This window comes from Anarrhichthys ocellatus, unplaced genomic scaffold (assembly GCF_004355925.1).
Source record: "Anarrhichthys ocellatus isolate YVR2014 unplaced genomic scaffold, GSC_Weel_1.0 scaffold97, whole genome shotgun sequence".
NCBI classification, from domain to species: domain Eukaryota; kingdom Metazoa; phylum Chordata; class Actinopteri; order Perciformes; family Anarhichadidae; genus Anarrhichthys; species Anarrhichthys ocellatus.
The window spans coordinates 739221-745230 of NW_022280127.1; positions in this window are offsets into that span (position 1 = coordinate 739221).

Here is a 6010-nt window from a genome sequence, read left to right on the forward strand (position 1 = left end):
ATTTATTTTCTTTGAAGATGAGTTTTGAGACAATCCTCCCAATTGGAGTGTTAGAAACAGGTGTGTTGGCCAAGAGCTCAGACAGTCTGCCATCTTGTTTCTCTTGACCTCTTCGGGTTGGACGAGCATTGATCAGTGTGTTTGGGGCCTCTGGTCCCACAGTGGCCAGTGGTGAAGAAAACCGAGCTAAAATCAATCTGGGTCAGCTGTTCAGACTTTAGCAGGTTATTCGCTCTACAGGAAAGGCCACATTGGAAATATAGAAGAAGAAGAAAAACTGTTTGGCTACTGTGAACAGATGGAGCAAAATACAGCTGACTCAAAACCTAAAAGTGCAAATGGGAGTGAAAGAGGGGCTTTAATTACAGTGTGTAATATTATGACAGTGTTAGAGTTAGCAAACCCAATTTTATTCATTAATTAATTGATCCTTTGATATCTGTTACAACGGCAGCAGCCTTCACATCTTGCATAAATACCAATGTCAATACTTTGAGATGAGTTGCAGGGTCAGGAACTTAACTTTGTATCCATGGACGGGATTGAGGGGATTACTCTCTCATGGCCTATTTGATCCTTTCACCGCCCAGCGCCGTTTCAGACTAGACGACAGGAAACACATCACGGTACAAACGACTGTCCGTGAGGGCTCAGTTCAGCCATCGTTGACAACAAAAGTCAGGCTGTTGTCATACATTATTTGCACTTATAGCTCTGAAAAGGAATGAAATATAATTTGTATCATTAATCAACGTAGTCATGAGCCAGGATGTGCAGGGCTGCAACAAAGTCAGCATAGGGAATCGATTGGAGAGGATGGATGGGTCCATCGAACACGCGACTTTCACCCAGGAGAGGTTTGGGTCCTGTGTGAAACCAGAAGTCAATGTTATGTAACGTACCTACTTTTGTTACGCTACTTCGGTAGTTAAATAACACAAACCTCAATCTTTTCCCAGACCTAACCAAGTAGTTGTGTTGCCTACACTGGTTCTGCACTGCAGGGGCTTGCAGGGGCGGCCTGATCACTTGTGTTGGTGGACATTCATAAGAAAACTCACAAAAAACAACTAAATAATTGATTGTAAGATGTGCGAAGCGCTGAATGTGGATGCGTTGCAAAATTCAGTATGTACAAAACAATAGAGGGAATGGATGATGGATAACTGACTGGCTACCAAAGTCACACTTTGAATACTGCATGATTCTCTCTCTCACACACACACACACACACACACACACACACACACACACACACACACAGGTTATGTTTTGAGGGAAACATATCTTCTGAAATGTATGTTCACTGGCAATGCCTTTTCCATTGATGGAACTGATATGCTTTCGTACACACAAGTCTAATGGAGGCGCTTGGGTTGGACAGCGGCAAGAAATGTGCCTCGTGTGTGATGAGGTTTAGTCCTTGTGGGGCCATCACTAACAGGGATAGACATTGGGTAATGGTGCATTGTGAGTTGGGTGGCAGATAGGCAGGGACCTAACCACGCATTGCACTGGATCTGGAACCAAACTCCTGGAGAGGGGCCAGATTTCAGCCTTTTCCTCTGTTGCTGCTCTTTGCATATTATGTGGTCCTGACCTTCCGCACATGCTGGGGCAGTTTACAGCCAAGTGGGAGACAGGGCGTTGTACCGGACTGTGGAGGTGAAGAGGGAGCTGAGCCGCAAGGCAAAGATCTTGATTTTCCATCCCATCTATGCTCTGGCCCTATGGTCATAAGCTTTGTGTAGTGACCGACAGGATGAGATACAAGCAGCCTTAATGAGTTTCCCTCGTAGGGTGGCTGGGCTTAGCCTTGAAGAAAGGGGAAGGAGCTCAGATATCTGCAGGGAGCTCGGAGTTGAGCTGCTACTCCTTTGCATCGAAAGGGGCCAGCTGAGGTGGTTCGGCATCTGATCAGGATGCCTTTTAGACGCCTCCCTTCAGAGGTTTTCTGGCCATTCTAACTGGTAAGAGGCCTTGGGATAGACCCTGAACAAGCTGAAGAGTGCTTGGTTGTAGTTTGCGGCCTGTAATACAGTACTCTGCTAAGCCTGCTTAACAGCTTTACATATGAAGCTCTAGCATAAGTTTAGTGAGGAAGACTATACTCTTGCATGCCTGGGCATGTAGTTTCTTTCTCATACATCTGCCATTCACTCCTCTCACGCATGCTCACTTATAATTTCCCCGCTGTCATTCTTCAGGGCTGTCATGATATCAGCTGTTTAGATCAGCTGGTCTCTTCTATCCAATAGCACAATGACACAGTTACAGGGTTAGCCTATTATCTTGCTGCTGTCTCTTTTAGCGACCGTGGCTAAGTGGAGAGCAGGGCCATCCTTCAATCAGAGGATCGATGGTTCGATCCCCGGCTCCAGCTCCGCCAGTCGATGTGCCCTTGAGCAAGACACTTAACTGTGCCTACGGTGTGATAGAATCTGAATTGTAAGTCGCTTTGGATAAAAGCGTCTGCTAAATGACTGTAATGTAATGTAAATATGATTGTCACTCTACCTTCTGTTACGCACCCCTCCACCTTCCCCTTCTCCTCCCAATCTTCACAGATTCATCAGCCACCAGTGTCTGGACTCCACAGGGGGATTTATCTTGCTGCTGCTCAGGGCAGACGCCCCCCATTACAAATCTCCCTGTAGAGTCTAAGCGCCATAGACTCTATAGACTTCATCATCACATATCTGTTAATAACAAACAATGATCTTTTCGTCATCTGACTTGTCTCTCCTGATTGAACTGGGTGCCGTTGTATGTACTGCTCCAATGGAACCTGCTCTCTGTGGTGAACGTGGCTGTGCTTTAAAACAGCCAAATTCACCATATAGTTGGTCTCATTTACATATTGTTCTCTATATGTTGTCAGAAAATGAAGCAAGTCTTAAACAGTGATCAAGTCAAGTTGCTTGAGTCTGCTTGTGGGCTGAAGCGGAGAGAAAACTATGCGTTTCAAAAGTCAACTGACTTATTGTGGACGTAAGAGAGATGTTCAAGCCCCACATACTCTAACATCTCCGTACCCCAGGCCATCCAAGATTCAGAAGGGAGGGTTATAACCACTATTCGACCCACCAACAAGATGTTAGCTTGAAGCATAGCAAGGTCACATCACATGCTTTGTCGCCACATCAGTCCATACCAACCTCTTGTTATTAGAAATGTTAAGACATTTGAACTAATGATTAAGGGGCCGGTCACACCAAGACGTGTCTGCGGCCACTGGCAAAGTGCGTCTGTGCCTGGGGAGCAGGGCTGCGTGTGCAATCGGGCAAATAAATGTGATTAACAGAAAAATTGGGGTCTCTCTTTCTCTCAAAGACAGTAGTCGACATGAAACTATCACATGAGCTGTGAATTTCCCCGTTCCCTTTCACACACTCTCACAGTAGAGCTCTCACAGTTAACAGCTAACTAGCCAGCCTTACCAAATCTACTCGCATTAAAACATCAAAGACAAGTATTGAACCCGCCTCTTTGCATGATTTGATTGGCTGCCTGTGCCAAGTGTAACACTGCACCACGCTTATTGCTGAAAAGTTGAGAAATTGAGGGGCTGATCATACCGAGACGCGTCCTTAGAAAGGCATCGCATTTTTCTTTGTTTTAATGGTACCTGCTGTGTGCTCCTCTCTTTTTAGACGGGTGTAAAAGTTGAAATTTTCTAAAATCTGGCTGCCATGAGCCGGCAGCCAATCAAATCAAGTGAGAGGTGGGCTTTTACCACTTCCTCGTGCTTAACCGTTGGAAAACAGTGGTTTTGCTGGCGATGCGTCTCGGAGTGATCGGCTCCTAATGATGTTTTTTTGGTAATCCTACCAGTAGGCTACTATGGCAAACTTGACATAGATATGGTCACAGCTGTTGCTACAAGCAAGGAAGTCAGTAAGACAATCAGTCATCATATGTCCCAACAGCAATGACTGGTTTCCTTTCATCAATTTATGGCTACACAGTTCCCTAATTGATACCCAGGAACTGAACTGCATTATCCGAGCCAATGTATTATTTTCACTGCCCACATCTGCCCCATTAGCTTTCGATAATGGCAAAGCGTTTCACACTTGGGGTGGCCCACAAGCCATTTGAGCCATCTGCATCTGTAGGTCCTTGAAGCGCTACGCATTAGTGATTGCAGGCATTTTGGGAATTGGACTGACAGCGAGCAAATAGACGAAATAAGAAATGAATAGCAATGCCAATGACCAAACACATTACAAAATGACAACCTATGCGCAGTCAAAGTAATATCAAGTCCAATGGGAAAAGGGCTGAGTGATTTTTATATTTAATGTAGAAGTGACTGATGCGGAACAGCTAGCTTTTGATTGCAATTCACTGTGTGGCTGGACTGTAGGTCTCAACCTCTTTCCATTTAACTTTCTCAACATTCTTTTCTTTAGATTTCTCCTCAACAGCATTGTTCTGAATCTGCTTGTTCCAACCCCACACTGAAGCTTTATGATGACACTGAGTGAAATATCCATTCCCAGAATACTATATTACTTCTAAATGCATGCACCATTAGAACACACGGGAATAATCTAGATGTCTTGTGCACCGTTTGATTCACTTTTGAATGCAACATGAAAATAGACAAATGATTAAAGTTCACATTGAACATTGATTAAAAGCAAAAATATACACTACATGGACAAAATTATGTGGACCCTCCTGTTTAATACCAATGCAGGAAGTAGTGTTTTCTTTATGAGGCAAGTTGGTAGGATGTGGAGGTTGGTTTTGTGAAGGAGTGTTTGACGCACCTGACTTTCCTGCAGAAGACTGGAGTATGCATCCCAACACAGGCCTGCAACTAAGGTTTGCCTTTGTATTAACCATGGTCATGAATTTTCCCAAACCAAAGGAGGGGTTGTAGTTTCCCAAACTTAACCATACTAATTATGGTTAAAATATCCGTCATCTCATTTCAATGGTGCTGCTGGTTAAGGTGAGAACAATTTAAAACTTGAGCTATCTTCATGACAACAGAGCAAACTCCATCCTCTCAGGTAATGAAGGCTGTGAGATGCTGGTCAAAGCCCGGAAAAAGCTTGAAAGTGGACTTTGGGTTAAGATTTTATTAAACTTTTTTATTAAACTACGTTACATTCTGTTGTTTGAAATGTAGCGAAGTAATGAGGCATACAGTTACAACTACACTTAGTGACAAGTACCTCAAAATTGCACTGTACAACGGTAGAGAACAAACTGAGTAAAAATGCCGGTGTCAAATATATGACAAAATGTGTTTATGAGAAGATTTGCATAATGTTGTAGAGGTGTTCCTACTTTTCCCGGTACACTATTTGGAATCTTTAGCAAGATTGGACTCTCGACTAACATTTAAAAAGACAATTCTGGGAGTTGGCCCACTGCCTTTCCAACGTTTGTTTTGTAATAATGGACTCACGGATGGGTGTGGCAGGACGTAGGAGGTTTAATGCTGCATTTCCTCACGTTGAAACATGGTTGCATTATAAATGTTCATTAATGATTTGAATCTCTAACTTGTTACTATCCAACATCAAAGGGAAAGTGAATAACTGCGTTTTAGTGCGACTTCTGTCATGTCCTTTGTGTCGAATGAAATGTGCCATGGGTGCACGCTGAATGGCGTGCCACAGGCAGACCTGACCCGGCTCTGTGGGTCACAGCCCTGCTCCTGTACACCGAGCAGCGGGAACAAAAGAGAGAAGCAGCACGACAGACTCTGCAGGCTGCAATCGGGGGGCTTTTTGGGCTGCCTGCGTCCTCGGGGCACTTTATTTGGGGCAGCCTGAGCCTCCAGGACTTTCTTTTTTTTTGCACTGTGGAAAATATTGACACTCCCTGAGCTTTTGACCCTGCGCCATTGATTGGAGCTTAAGCTACACGACTGGGGCCTGACCAAAGCTGCTCCATAGTATTGGCGTGATTAATTAAAAAGAAAATGTTTTTTAGTATGGCTGGCTGCATGGAGAGTGGCAGCAGCAGTGAGAGAGAGAGGGGGGGGGGG